Raw genomic sequence first — 13,611 nt, forward strand, 5'->3', positions numbered from 1 at the left:
CTAACACCACCACTGTCTCAGCCTCCCCTGGGATGAGACTCTGGCACAGCCTCCCCTGCATCCAACACAGGAGCCATAGCAGCTCCAGTGCCCAGGTTCAATCCACTGGACATAAGGAGGTGCTGGCGGTTCTCACTTCTGGACTCAGCTGAGGCGCCATACCACAGGGCATGGGATTTGGCTTCCCCAGCGGCTGCCCAGAAGGGCCAGGTGACATGACCCAGAAATGCAAAGGAGTTTCCTCATGGGGAAAACTGGAACCAATGAGAGACCAAGATGCTGGCTGATAGACTCTCTGCCTTCTTCTACCCTGGGCAAACTGTTCTGAGTCACAATGGTTCCACTCGGCTTAACCACAGACATCCCTCATGAGTAACTAACTGACTGGCTTTCTTTCCTCACTTCCTTACAAAGCTGTGGCTGGTCGGCATTTGCTTTTCCTCCTTTGTTGCCTACCTTCCCTTCTCTTCTCACTCTCCTTGCCCTGGGACTGCACCCCTACCCCCAGGATAGCATTAGCACTAAGTTTTGCCTCCAGCTCTGTTTTCTGGGAACCTAAAATATACTCAGTCATGGATGGCCCTTGGTGCCAGTAGGGCTTTACTCAGAGTAAAGACCAAAAGAGAAGATGAATTATTGACTTTGAGAAGGAAATAAGATACTGCTGACCCTTTGATGGGGGAAAGTGATCCAAATCCATGGAGACACAGACAAAGAATCTCCTGCTTCCCATGCTGCCCCTGGAAATGCTTCCACCCATGGGAAGGCAAAAGCAGCCCAGGTTCCCTGGGGACTTGACTTCCTGAAAGACACTGAAGGGATTCAAGCCTGTTGCTAGTCTGAGGAGCATCTGATAAACAATTTATACGAGAGTGTAAAAGACATACTACGGAACCTCTGTTTTCAGAGGGAGCCCATGAGAACTGCTGATGCTACCATTTACTGAGTCTTTATTGTGTTCCAGGAACTAAGCTAAGCCCTTTACCTGCACTGTTCATTTAATCATCACAAAAACCCTATGTACTGTTATTAGTATTAAGTACAATTATTATTGCCCCTTTCACAGATGAGAAAATGGGTGCAAGTTAGGTAACATGCCAGAAACCACACAGAAAGGACTCAACCCATATCTAAAGAGGGAATGCTGAGCACAGTGATGGCCCATGAGGAAGATACTTTGGGGGTACAGCCCTCCGAAGGAAGCCTTTTGGGTTGGTATTTTCTGTGGCATTAGAAATATCATTACTTCTGTACTAGGTAGGGATGTATGTACAACATGATAAATATAATTAACACTGCTGTAGTTACACATGAAAGTTGTTAGGAGAATAAATCCTAGGAGTTCTCATCACAAGAAAAAAAATTTTTTTTCTATTTCTTTAATTTTGTGTCTACATGAGATGATGGATGTTCACTAAACTTATTGTGATAATCACTTCGTGATGTATGTAAGTCATATCATTATACCGTACACCTTTAATTTATACAGTGCTGTATGTCAATTATATCTCAATAAAACTGGAAGAAAATTAATGAATATACATATATACATATATATATATACGTAATGTATTAGGTATTTGAAAAGAAAAAACATCCTTTGCTCCTTTGTTTCCCGTAAGGCCAGCCCTGGCCTCAAGTTCCCTCCCCAGCCAGAGATGGGTAGAGAGGTGCTGAAACATCCAAAGTGAACCCCCTCACAGGGGGAAGTCGGTGGTGGCTTGAGAAGCAGGCAACAGGGCATATGCTGGAGTGTATTTGTCTCTGGCTCCCATATGACATAGGTGGCTCTGGCCAAAAGCAACTGCCAGTGGAATAAGAAAGTCTCCTCCCCCCAGCTGCTCCTCCCAGGGTCCCAGGGCCTCTACCCACCAACCAATCCCTCTGCTCAAGGGAGGGAAAAGCAGAGGTTTCTTGGGCTTTCATTCTTTTTTTTTTTTTTCACTTTAGACTTTTTAATATTTCATACAGCGATTATGGTGCATTCAGGAACCCACCCCTCCCAAACCCCCCTGGGAAGGCCCCTGCCCTCCCATCCCATTTGAGGGCCCCAGGGTTTAGAGTGAAGGGGAGGTAACCACCCATCTGGAGACTGACCCCAGACTGTCCCTGCCCTGCCTCATCTTCCCCAGGGGTTAGGGGGTAACGCCTGGGCACACCCCCCATGTGCCCCTCTGTCCCTGCCTGTGCACATAGACACACTATGGATCCTCGCTGAGTTGGTCAGTTCCTGGCAGGGCCCCTACTCAACAGCACCGAGTGGGATGGGGGCAAGAGGGCTGGGCTAGGGAGACCCTGAGAAGGAGGCCCCTGCTATAGGACTGCAGGAGGGAAAGAGTGGGGACCCCGCACCTCATCCATCTCCCAGAGAGTCTCCAGTAGTCCCCAAGTCCCCCTGCAGCTGGGGATGGCAGGTGGGGGTCGGAAGGCAAGTGGTCGAGGCATGCTTTCCCTTAGCTGACCCCAGGGTCTGGTGATGGTCAGGGTTTTGAATAGGGATTGTGTCCCTGCCATGGAAAGGCTGGGAGCGGGGCTTCATTGCACAAAATACTGTGGGAGGGCCACACAGTGGGTGGGGCCCAGCCAGCCTGTATACAGAGATACTGCATTTAAAAAATGAAAACCTCATTTAAAATAATTAAAAAACAACAATGAATGAAACAAACAAAAAGGCCCACACAACATGAGGCAGGTGGGGCAGGCAGGAAAGCAGACAGGGGAGCCTCAGATCCAAGGCATCACTGTGTCTTGTCTGACTTGAGATCCCCAGCCTGGGCTAGCTCCAGACCCCTGGCTTGCCATGGGGCAGTGGTCCTGCGGGGCAGGGCATGATGGGGAGGGGTATAGGCCTGGCCTCAGTGTGGGAGGCTGGCACGGCCATGCTGTCCGCCGGCAACTACCGAGACAGAAAGAGAGAGAGACACACAGACAGACAGATCAGGCGAAGGAACGATGAGAACTTTGTTAGCACCCAGCGGACAGGCTAATGGGTGGGCCGACAGGCCAATGGTCGGGTGTTCAGACAGGCAGCAGGGGACATGTGGACAGGCGAGCATGAGTCAGGCAGGTAGGCAGGCAGCAAGCAGGGAGGATGATGCAGTTGGGGGCTGCCCTGTGAGGGGTATGGCATCCCTCCAGCTGCTGCCTGCTGGGACCTCGGTCTGTGGCTTAGAACTCGGTGTCCACCATTCGGAAAGCTGGCCTGCCTGAGTCAGGCATTGACGAAGACTGAATGCTGGCCTCTTTTTGTAGCTGGATCTCCTTTAGTGAAAATATGGAAGTAGTGTCAGGAACTTTGTGGATCCGTTCCCCCAGACTGAGGAAGAATGGATGTTTCATGGCATCTTCTGCGGAGATCCGATTGTGACCTTCAAACTGCAGCAGCTTGGTGAGGAGGTCAGCCCCATCGCTGTCAAGTCGGGGTGCATGGCTCAAAAGGGCCTCGGCTCGGTACTTGGGGTAGTTGTATGTCTTGAACTCTTCATTGGACAGGATGCCCGGCCATGTCTCCTCAGTTGGGGTTCCCAAGATGCAGAAGATGAAGTGCAGCTGTTCCTCCACCGTGAAGCCCAGGAAGAGGAGCTGGCCTGTGGCCATCTCATAGAAGATGCAGCCCACACACCACATGTCAATCTGAGTGGAGTAGGCTGTGGACCCGAGCAGGAGGTCGGAGGGCCGGTACCACAGTGTTACCACCTTATTGGAGTAGGTCTTCATTGGAATTGACTTGGCCCGGGCCAGGCCAAAGTCGGCCAGCTTGAGCTCTCCTCTCACTGATGAGCAGGTTCTGGGGCTTGAGGTCTCGGTGTAGCACCTTCTGCCGGTGGCAGTAGGCCAGGCCACGGAGCAGCTGGAACAGGAACAGTTTCACATGGTGCATGTTGATGACGTTCCCACAGTCATCCAGGTACTGCTTCAGGTCCTTGTCCAGGTACTCAAAGACAAGAGTGAGGGACTTCTCCATGTGAATAATGTCGTGTAGTGTGACGCTGTTGGCGTGTTTGAGGCCCTTGAGCAGGGACACTTCCCAGATGGCGGTGCAGGGTGCCCCCTCTTCGTGTTTCAGTCTGATCTCCTTGAGTGCCACGAGGTTGTCTGTGAGCTTGCTTTTGCCTTTGTAGACGGTGGCATAGGTACCCTCTCCCAGCTTGTCCAGCTTAATGTAGGTCTCCAGTTTGCCAAAGCCAATCTCAGACAGGCTGACACGGCGGAGGCAGCGGCGGAGGGGCTTGTCGAAGATGGGGTTATTGAGGGTCAGCTTCTCAAGGTAGCCCTCGGGCAGCCGGATGTCAGCTGGTAGTGATAGGCGCTTGTTGATGTCCTCAGTGGAGATCTTGCGTGGAGGATGGTTGCGCACGCGCACCCTCACTGGTGACTGCACCTCATCCGAGGACGTGGCTGAAGCCTGGTTACTTTCCCCGTCAGACCCCATCTTCAAGTCCTCGTGTACAATCTCTGGTGCAGAGCTGAGTGGGGTTCACCAGGGGCAGCACATGTGGAGCCCTCTCCAAGGTCACTGCCGCCGCCACTGCCACTCTCATCCAGGCCTATCTGTTCAGGGGCACCATTGGTCTTATCTACACCTCGGTCCCCTCGGAAGGCCATTGACGGCTGCCGTTTGATTTTCTTCATCCGATCCATGGCCAACGGCGGGGGCGCGCGAGCAATGTCAACGCCGCGGGACCGGCGCAGTGGCTCCTGGGGCGGCGGTCCGGGCTGAGGCCGCGCGACCTCCTTCTCCTCCTGTTCGCCGCAGGCGCCCGTCCCAGTAGTCTTCGGCCATGGCTGCTGGGCCCGGGCCGCCGCCGGCTGAGGAGGAGGAGGAGGAGGAGGAGGAGGAGGAGGAGGAGGAGGCGGCGGCGGTGGCTGAGGCGGAGGCGGCGTCCCGCTCATCCGGCCATGAGCTTGGCCGCTGCGGGCGATGCCCCTGGGCTCGCTGGCGCCGGCTAGAATCCGAGAGCTCACGGCGGCTCGCGGTTCAGAGCCGACTCTAGCAGCAATTCTTAATATAATGACCTTGAAGAAGAGCAACTCCATTTTACCTTGAAAACTGCATAACTGAAAGCAGAGTCTATGTAGACAATGCAAATGATATGCATGTAATATGCAACCGTTATGCAAATGACCCAGGGCCGGGTCAGGGCTAAGGCGCCCAGTGGCCTCTAGAGGGAGGTAGAGGAAAGCGAACCCAGGGTAGTTAGGACCTGGGGTCAGGAACCAGGTGAATGCTTTGGCTGGGAGCACCTTAGAGAGGACCCACGTCCACGGCACTGTGAACCTTCCCAACCCCACGGACTCTTCCAGTCACACCAGCGCTGCACTACATACACGTGTACACACACATACACACATACAACTGTTGTCACCACACTGACACACATATTAAAACACACTCACAGAAACACACAGTCATGCTGTCATGAAACACTGACACACAGACACCCAGCCGTTCACAAAGACACACAGTGACGCACAGACACCCAGCCATTCACAAAGACACAGACTCACTTACACACCTACCCACTCCACCACACACATGGATGAATGCGAACACATATGCAGACACACACACGTAGAAACACACCAACACGGACACAAACACAGATGTACACATCTCCATGCTGACCCAGTGCAGCCAGTCTGATAAATCTATCTGGAAAAGAAAACAATCTAGACGTACTGAATACCTACTTTGTGCCAGGCATGGTGCAGGAACTTTAAATCCTCATTTGATCTTCACGAAGCAAGATTAAGAAGTGGGATGTAGGGTGGTGAATATTCCAATATTTACTAACATGGAAAAGGAAACCCAAAGGTGAGCGGATAGGCCCGAACTTACCCAGTAAGCAGCCGGAAAGAGAGAGACCCAGCTTCGTAGGGTACCATGAAGCCACGCCATTCCCCCTCCCCCAGCAGAGCCTTCCCTGTACACAGTGGGACACGGACATCACTGCCAGCTCTTCACTCCTCCACCTTGTGGTCCTCCCCAGCCAGCGGCTAACCTCTGGCTTCCTCAGAGACACTCCTGCCCTTCTCCATCTGGCCCTTTCATCACTTTGGCTGGGGTGTGCTCTACCATGCGACCTCACGTTAATTCTGGCCTTAGTATAATCTAATTTGGAAATCTCCTGGGGGAGGAAGGCAACCATTTCTTTCAACCCAAATGGGATACAAGACTGGATTTTCAGTCTCTGCCTGTCTCTGGGTGAATGTTCACACTAGAAGAATGACACTTTCCCCAAAAGTATACAAACTTTAAATGCCACTCTGCCCACCACTTCCTACACACACACACACACACACACACACACACACACACACACACACACACAAACACTGAAAAGGAAATGTGTTTTTCAGGGCAAAGAATGAGTAATATTTGTCACTTCCTGCCATTAAGTCACCATGTCACTTTGGGCAAGTCACCCACCATCCCAGGGTCTCAGTTTCTTCATTTGCCTCATTTGAGAGATAAGACAAGCTGATTCTCAAGGCCGCTCCCTCCCCCACCTTCCATCTCCCTGATAGCACAAGAGCCTGAGGCTGGCAGTTGCCCTGCGATGTTCCCCAGAACAGTCCCCTGACCTTGGGGACTCACTGCTAACGCTTGGATCTGAGAGGAGCACAGGCCTGGGCCCTGCCAGGGAAGGACAAGGTCAACCACAGCCCCAGGGGTTAGGATTCGGCCATCACCCCCGGGCCTCTGGCCTGCCTACCTGAGATATTCTATGTCCCCCTGGTAGCCTCAGAGGTTCAAAAGGGAGGTCAGCTTGGAGCAGGGGGAACCCTGAGATATAATAAGGCCGTGATTTCGGAGCAAGTTGGAAGAGTTGCAAAATGCCACATTGAGGGTTTCGAGTGTATTTTAGGAACTTCGGCTCTTTCCAAATTAATATTCATGGGGACAGGCATGCCATTTATTTGCATATGTAGATTGTTGCTCATCCACAACAGGATAAAAAAGTTTTGGGGTGTTATTATTTACTGTAGTTATTTTAAACTTGGATGATAAACCAGTCAAGTCAGGCAGGAGGAGGGCAGCTTCCAAGGGCAGGAGTAGGTTTTAAATAATTTTCTATCTGAGGAAAGGTGGGTTCCAGATACCCAGGAATGACTCACGCCGACCCTGACCGGCAGCATCAATTCCAGGACAGCCCTTCCAAGGTCATCCCATTCAGCCCCTACCTCAGAAAGCCTGGCCACCTCACATGGTCCCACAGAAGCCTTTGGGAAACCAAGCCCACCACTATCACTCAAGGTCATGGTTGAGAGGCAGGCAGGCACAGATAAGGGGTGTGACTTTGGGCAAGCCACTTGAGCCCTTGTTTCTGAGGATAATGACCTGCTTTGCAAAGTTGTAAAATACACACTAGAAAGTTATGGAGAGGGATGGTGGTGATGGCTGCATAATATTATGAAGTATTTAATACTAGTGAACTGTACACTTCAAAATGGTTAAGATGGTAAATTTTATGTTATGTGTATTTTATCACAATAAAAATAAAATTTTTTAAAAAGGACAGGGCTTCCCTGGTGGCGCAGTGGTTGAGAGTCCGCCTGCCGATGCAGGGGACACGGGTTCGTGCCCCGGTCCGGGAAGGTCCCACATGCCGCGGAGCAGCTGGGCCCATGAGCCATGGCCGCTGAGCCTGCGCGTCCGGAGCCTGTGCTCTGCAACGGGGGAGGCCACGACAGTCAGAGGCCCACGTACCGCAAAAAAAAATAAAATAATAAAACAAAATAAAATAATTTTAAAAGGACAAACTTGAAAATAAATGCACCAAAAAAGTGCTTGTTAAAGTGTGAAGCCCTAACCAAGGTAGCCGTTGTTATGGTATCTTCTCTGCTAGCGTAACTGGCATCCACTCCTCCCACGCACCTTCAGGGAAGCCTCCATCCCCTGCCACTGCCATCCAAAGCCACCCGAGGATCTGAGAACCATTATCCTGCTCTTTACTAGCTTCACTTCTCTTTTCTGCATCAAATAACACCCTAACTACTCCACCAGAAAGCAGTGAGTCCACTGGGAGAATCTAGAGGTTCCCAAATTACTCCAGAGTCCTTGTACTCTGATCAAAGAGCCCTGAAACCTGGTGAGGGTTCATAGGGAAGGAGGCAGTGAAGCCTAGTAGCAAATTCAGGGGCTCTGAGTCATGCAGACCTGCGTGGAATCCAGACACTGCCAATGTCCAGTGGGACCTTGACTGCTCAATTTCTCTGAGCCTCAACCTTCTCGTCTGTACGATAAGGCTAATACTATTCTACCTACCTCTTGAGATAGTGGTGCATGCAAAGGTCCAAAATGTGGTTTCTATTATTAGGATTGCAGAACAATCATCCACAGTTCTAGCATTAACTCTTTCAGACCTCTGGGGGCGCTCTTTCAGAGCACTCAACATTTCTTCTCAAGCAGGGGTTCCTTAGGCACTGAAGTACTAGTGTTGTGCTTTCATTTCAGTGATCAAGTAGTCACACTCAGTCGCAAGGCAGCTTTGCATCAGCGTCTGTTGTTGCACCAGAATTAGAGAGCTCCTTTAATTGTTGTGGGCTAACGAGAAAAAAGTGGCTGCCTGACACACAAATGCTTTCGTGCCAAGGGCTGGCCAGATGACCCTTCGGCACATTGTAGGAACAAAAGCTTCACAGTTGTTCAAGCTAAGAAAAGCAGGGGGAGAGTTGAGTCACCACAGGGCGTGTGGTGGAGGAAGCAACCAAAACCATGATCATGTAGCAAGGGCTGATGTAGTCTTAGCACAAGAGCATCTATCATGTTAAATTAATATTGTTAATCTGAATGTTATTGGCTTTGTAGTTTGCATTTTAATTTATAAACTTGTTTGGGTGCTAAGACTATGTATGAGCTATAAGCATAAGTTGTTTATGTCTAGTTTTGTGTTTATATATATATAATAATATATATATATTATATTAATAATTTAAGACAATATTGGAGGTCTGTGGGAAGCATTTTCCCCCTTTATTTTTTTTTTAATTTATTTTTGGCTGCACTGGGTCTTCATTGCTGCACGCGGGCTTTCTCTAGTTACAGTGCGCAGGGGCTACTCTTCGTTGTGGTGCGCGGGCTTCTCATTGCAGTGACTTCTCTTGTTGTGGAGCACAGGCTCTAGGCATGTGAGCTTCAGTAGTTGTGGCGCACGGGCTTAGTTGCTCCGCGGCATGTGGGATCTTCCTGGACCAGGGCTCAAACCGTGTCCCCTGCCTTGGCAGGCGGATTCTTAACCACTGCGCCACCAGGGAAGTCCTTCTCCCTTTAAAATGGAACCATCTGTACATTTCTCAAGTTTTAAAACCATTGACCTAAAGATTAATGCAGAGACCAAGCCTAAAAATCAGGCTAATTGTTCATTTTCTTCTACAGTGGATGGGCAGAAGGGAGGTTTGGCTGAGAAGAAACTGCAATAGGTGAAGGTTAAGTGATTTGCCCAAGGTCACTCATAGGTCAATCTCCACACCCACGATCCCTACCTTGGATGTCAGGGAAGTCTCTGGACTCTTGGGTAAATTCCTTCCTCCTTTGCTCCTGAAACATCTTATTCTACTTTGACTGAACAAAAAAGGCTAATAAACAAGTGGCTTTCTCTGCACCCCAGCTCCTCTCCCCACCACACCTCAGAGCCAAAATTTCATCCAAGTCCTGCGGAAAAGTGGATTCCTCTCCCAGCTCCAGGTAGAGGCTTCCAGAGGCTCCCAGCTCAAAGTGCTCCAAGGATGTCCAGAATAAAAGATTTCCTGTCTATTGTGAAGGGATAATGAACATAGTATGAAGAAGATTCCACCCACAGATCTTTGCAGAGCCTGCCCCTTTCCCACTTCTGACACCAGCATCACCAACAGGTAGACACTGAGCCCTGCTCAGTGCTGGCTCCTGGGGAGAAGGAATAAACCAGTTTCAAGGAGCTGGTTAGGGAGGTGAGACCTACACAGACAGAGCCCAGGTGAAGATGAACCAGCCAGCAGATAATCAACAGCTCGGTTGTGTACTGGAGAGACGGGAGTTGTAGGAACTCAGGGGAGAGGTAGATCAATGAGAGATGGCAGAGATGGAAGCCCCCTAGAAGGTGGGGGCCCAGAGCTGAGCTGTAAAGGCTGAGTGGGACCTGGCTGAGTGGAGGGAAGTGATCATTTCAGCCAGTGGCAAAAGCTGTGAGAAGGCAACAGCGTTCCTGAGGCAGTGAGAAAGCTGGAGATGGGCAGCCCTCACCTCCTACCAAGCTCCCCTCCTTCTCTCCACTGTCACCTTCCTGCTTATCCTTGGACTTACCAGGGGAGTTCTCACCTCAGGGCCTTTGCACTTACTATCCCCTCTGCCTGGTGTCCCTACTCCCAGAGACCCACATGGCATCCCTCCTCTCAGTCTCTGCTCAAATGTCACCATCAGAGAAGCTTTCCCTGACCACACTGCATCCCATCACCATACATACCCTTTCACCTTGCTAGTTTTCTTCATTGCAACAAGCGTAAAGTATATAATGTGTTCATTTTTTACCACCTGTCTCCCCCACTTCATTGCAAGCTCCATGAAGGCAAGGGCTTTGTTTTGTTCCCTGCTATACTGAGTATGTGATCAATGATCAGTATTTACAGAATGAATGAGTGAATGAATGAATGAGATGAAAGAAGAATGCTATAAAGGATGGCAGAATGCCAGTCAAAGCTCCTGGAGGTAGCAGAGACCTCCTTCCTGTTGACAGGTCAGCAGTGTCTTCCTTCCACAGGTAAGACACCAGAGACACAGAACAGGAGTGGTTGCAGGCGAGGGTGGATGGATACAAAGGGTCAAGTGGGGGTAAAGGGAGGGCAGAGGAGTTCAGAAAACCTGGCTCAGATCCAGCTTGATCCCACTAGCAGAATGTTTTATGCTTTCAAAGGAATCTCTGGCCCAGGCTTGAGGGTGGCAGGAAAGATAGTCAAGGTAAAAAGGTGGGGGGTCAAAATGAGCCACAACCTAACTGGGGGTGGAAGGTCTTCAGGAAAGAGTTGTTGTAAACATCAGAGTTTAAAAAGTCCCCCAACATGCAAGAGAGGGCCTGAGTCTTATCAGAGACAAGAGACAGAAGGAGGCTGTGGGACACAGCAAATGGGGAAAAGAGACTGGGAGAACAGGGCACCCATGAGTCAGGAGAATGTCAGGAAGAAGCCACTTAACCTCTCCCAGCCTCCACTTCCTCATCTGTAAAATGATGACCATAATCCCAACCTCACAGGGTGGTTACAAGGCTGAGTTAAAACAACTCCCCAAAATCACCTAAACTAGTGCCCGGCATATAGTAGGCAGGCATTCATCAAATTGAGTCCCGTCTCCAAAGTGAGGTTAAGGTAAAAAGGGTGAAGATTAACTGACTTTTCAAGTAAATAATCTCATTTCCCTTATTCCTGTGATTTATTAATTCAATAAATATTCACTGGGGCTTCCCTGGTGGCGCAGTGGTTGAGAGTCCGCCTGCCAATGCAGGGCACACGGGTTCGTGCCCTGGTCCGGGAAGATCCCACATGCCGCGGAGCGGCTGGGCCCATGAGCCATGGTCACTGAGCCTGCGCGTCTGGTGCTCCGCAACGGGAGAGGCCACAACAGTGAGAGGCCCGCGTATGGCAAAAAAAAAAAAAAAAAAAATATTCACTGAAGTACCCTGTGCTTGCATGTCACAACTGGATACAAAGAAGGATCCACTCTCACCCCATCTCAGACCTCGACGGCCTTACATCCAATTGGGAAGACGAGGAACATTTCAACAAAATGCTGAACAATGACCCTAGAGTGTATTATGAAGTACCGAATTTGTGGTGTAGGCAATAATTGCTACAGAAGTTCAGGGGAAGGAAAGATCGATGCTTCGAGATGGCTATGGGCTCTGGTGGTCAGGGAAGGTCAAATGAGGATGTGGCTCTAACAATGGCCTCGAAGGAAAGGATGGTTTGGCTTAAACACAGAGAAAGGCAGAACTTGAAGCCGAGTCAAACGTGGTGGTGAGTCCTGACAGGTAAAGATGGGGAGAAAGGATGCGGGCAGATTGTGGAGACTTATGAGGGTCAATGTGAGGAGTTTGGGCTTCATGCAGTGAATACTGTGGGGAAAAATGTAAGGTAAAAATGACATTTTAGGATGACTTGAAGGAGGGAGATAGAGGCTGGGAAATGGCACCTCAGGCAACATAATGTGTCTACAGCACAGATTGTAGGCTCATGGCCGCCTCTGCACTAGAATTACAGACGATCCTATTTGCAGAGCCCCGTAGACTGCTCCTGTAGGAGATGTACGTCCCTATGACCCCCAGGCGCTATGCCTTGGGGCTGGGAGATCAGAGCAGGAGGCCAGTGCCATCACCCAGCATGAGGTGGAAAGAACCTGTACAAAGGGGAAGTCTCATGCTAGAAAGGAGGACTTATATTCAAGAAACATAATGAAAACAAAAGAAAGTCGGTGCTTGAATACAGGAAATAGAGGAAGGAGGCAAAAGTGTTGCTAAGGTTTTGAGCCCAAGCATCTGGGAAGATGGTGTTGCCAACAACAAGAATCCAGAAGGGCAGATGGCTTGAGAAGTGGGAAGACATTAGATTTCATTCTAGGCATATAGACTTTATAATGGCAGCCAAACATCATCATCATCATCATATCATCTAATCAGCAAGATATAGGATAAGATATAGGATCTCATCTTGGCCTAACGGTCCCATTTTACCACTGAGAAAAGAAAAGCAAGAGGCAGCAAGCTGGGCAGAAGGAGCTCATAACCCATCCATACTAAGATGCTGGAGTTCCCGTATGCACTATGAACAACCTCCTCCAGGAAGTCTTCCCTAACTACTGTGGCTCCTACTGATGTCATGCTCCTCCTACCATGGTTGGTCTGCAAGTCATAATTATTTGTTTACTCTCTGGGTGTGTTCTCTGATTATCTGATAGTCTACATGTTCTAGTCCTCACATGTCTCCTGCACTAGATTGTAATCCTTTGATGTCAGAGATCAAATCTTCAAATAATGTACTTCTTCCATACTAATCAAGTGCAATTATTGAGTTAATTCAGATTTATCTGCCCAATAAATCCCTATTGCCCAGATGAGTAAACTGAGGCACAAAGAAGTGAAATACTTTGCTTAGGGTCACAGGGCTAAAAAGGAGTACAGAAAATTCAAACCCAGGTCAAACTCTAGAGCAGATATTGTTGATTGCTCCTTTCTTCTTTCCAAAAGCCTCCTAATTTTTTTCCTCTCTGAGGCTCAACACACAAATCAAGATTATTCTAGACCAATTATGATGGTCTCCTTCCTTTGCCTGTGGCTGGCTTATGCATGGACATGTGACTCACAATTCCAGCCAATTGGACACGAGGGAAAGCCTGCTGGGCCTTCTGGTAAAGGTTCCCCTCCTGCCTTTTCTGCCTCTCCACATTGTAAAGGTGTAATACATGGATCTGTTACAGCCATCTTGTGACCTTGAGACCAAGAAAAGATGAAAAGAATCTGGACCTTTGATGATGCTGCTGAACCACTGAAAGAACTAAGCTTGGGGCAGACAGCCCACACCTGTTGTACTGGGAGATACTAAGTTCCTTATTGTTTCAGCCAGTTGTGTTCAGGTTTTTTGCTACTT

The 13,611-nt window shown here is 49.5% G+C and overlaps 1 pseudogene across 1 annotated transcript; it reads right to left on the reverse strand.

Annotated features, from left to right (window-relative positions):
- Positions 1–3,036: 3,036 nt before the first annotated feature.
- Positions 3,037–4,836, reverse strand: LOC308614192 (cyclin-dependent kinase 16-like; annotated as a pseudogene). Its single transcript has one exon. The product of its transcript is annotated as a cyclin-dependent kinase 16-like (transcript).
- Positions 4,837–13,611: the final 8,775 nt, after the last annotated feature.

Source organism: Mesoplodon bidens, assembly GCF_964165515.1.
Source record: "Mesoplodon bidens genome assembly, chromosome: 3".
Lineage (NCBI taxonomy): Eukaryota > Metazoa > Chordata > Mammalia > Artiodactyla > Ziphiidae > Mesoplodon > Mesoplodon bidens.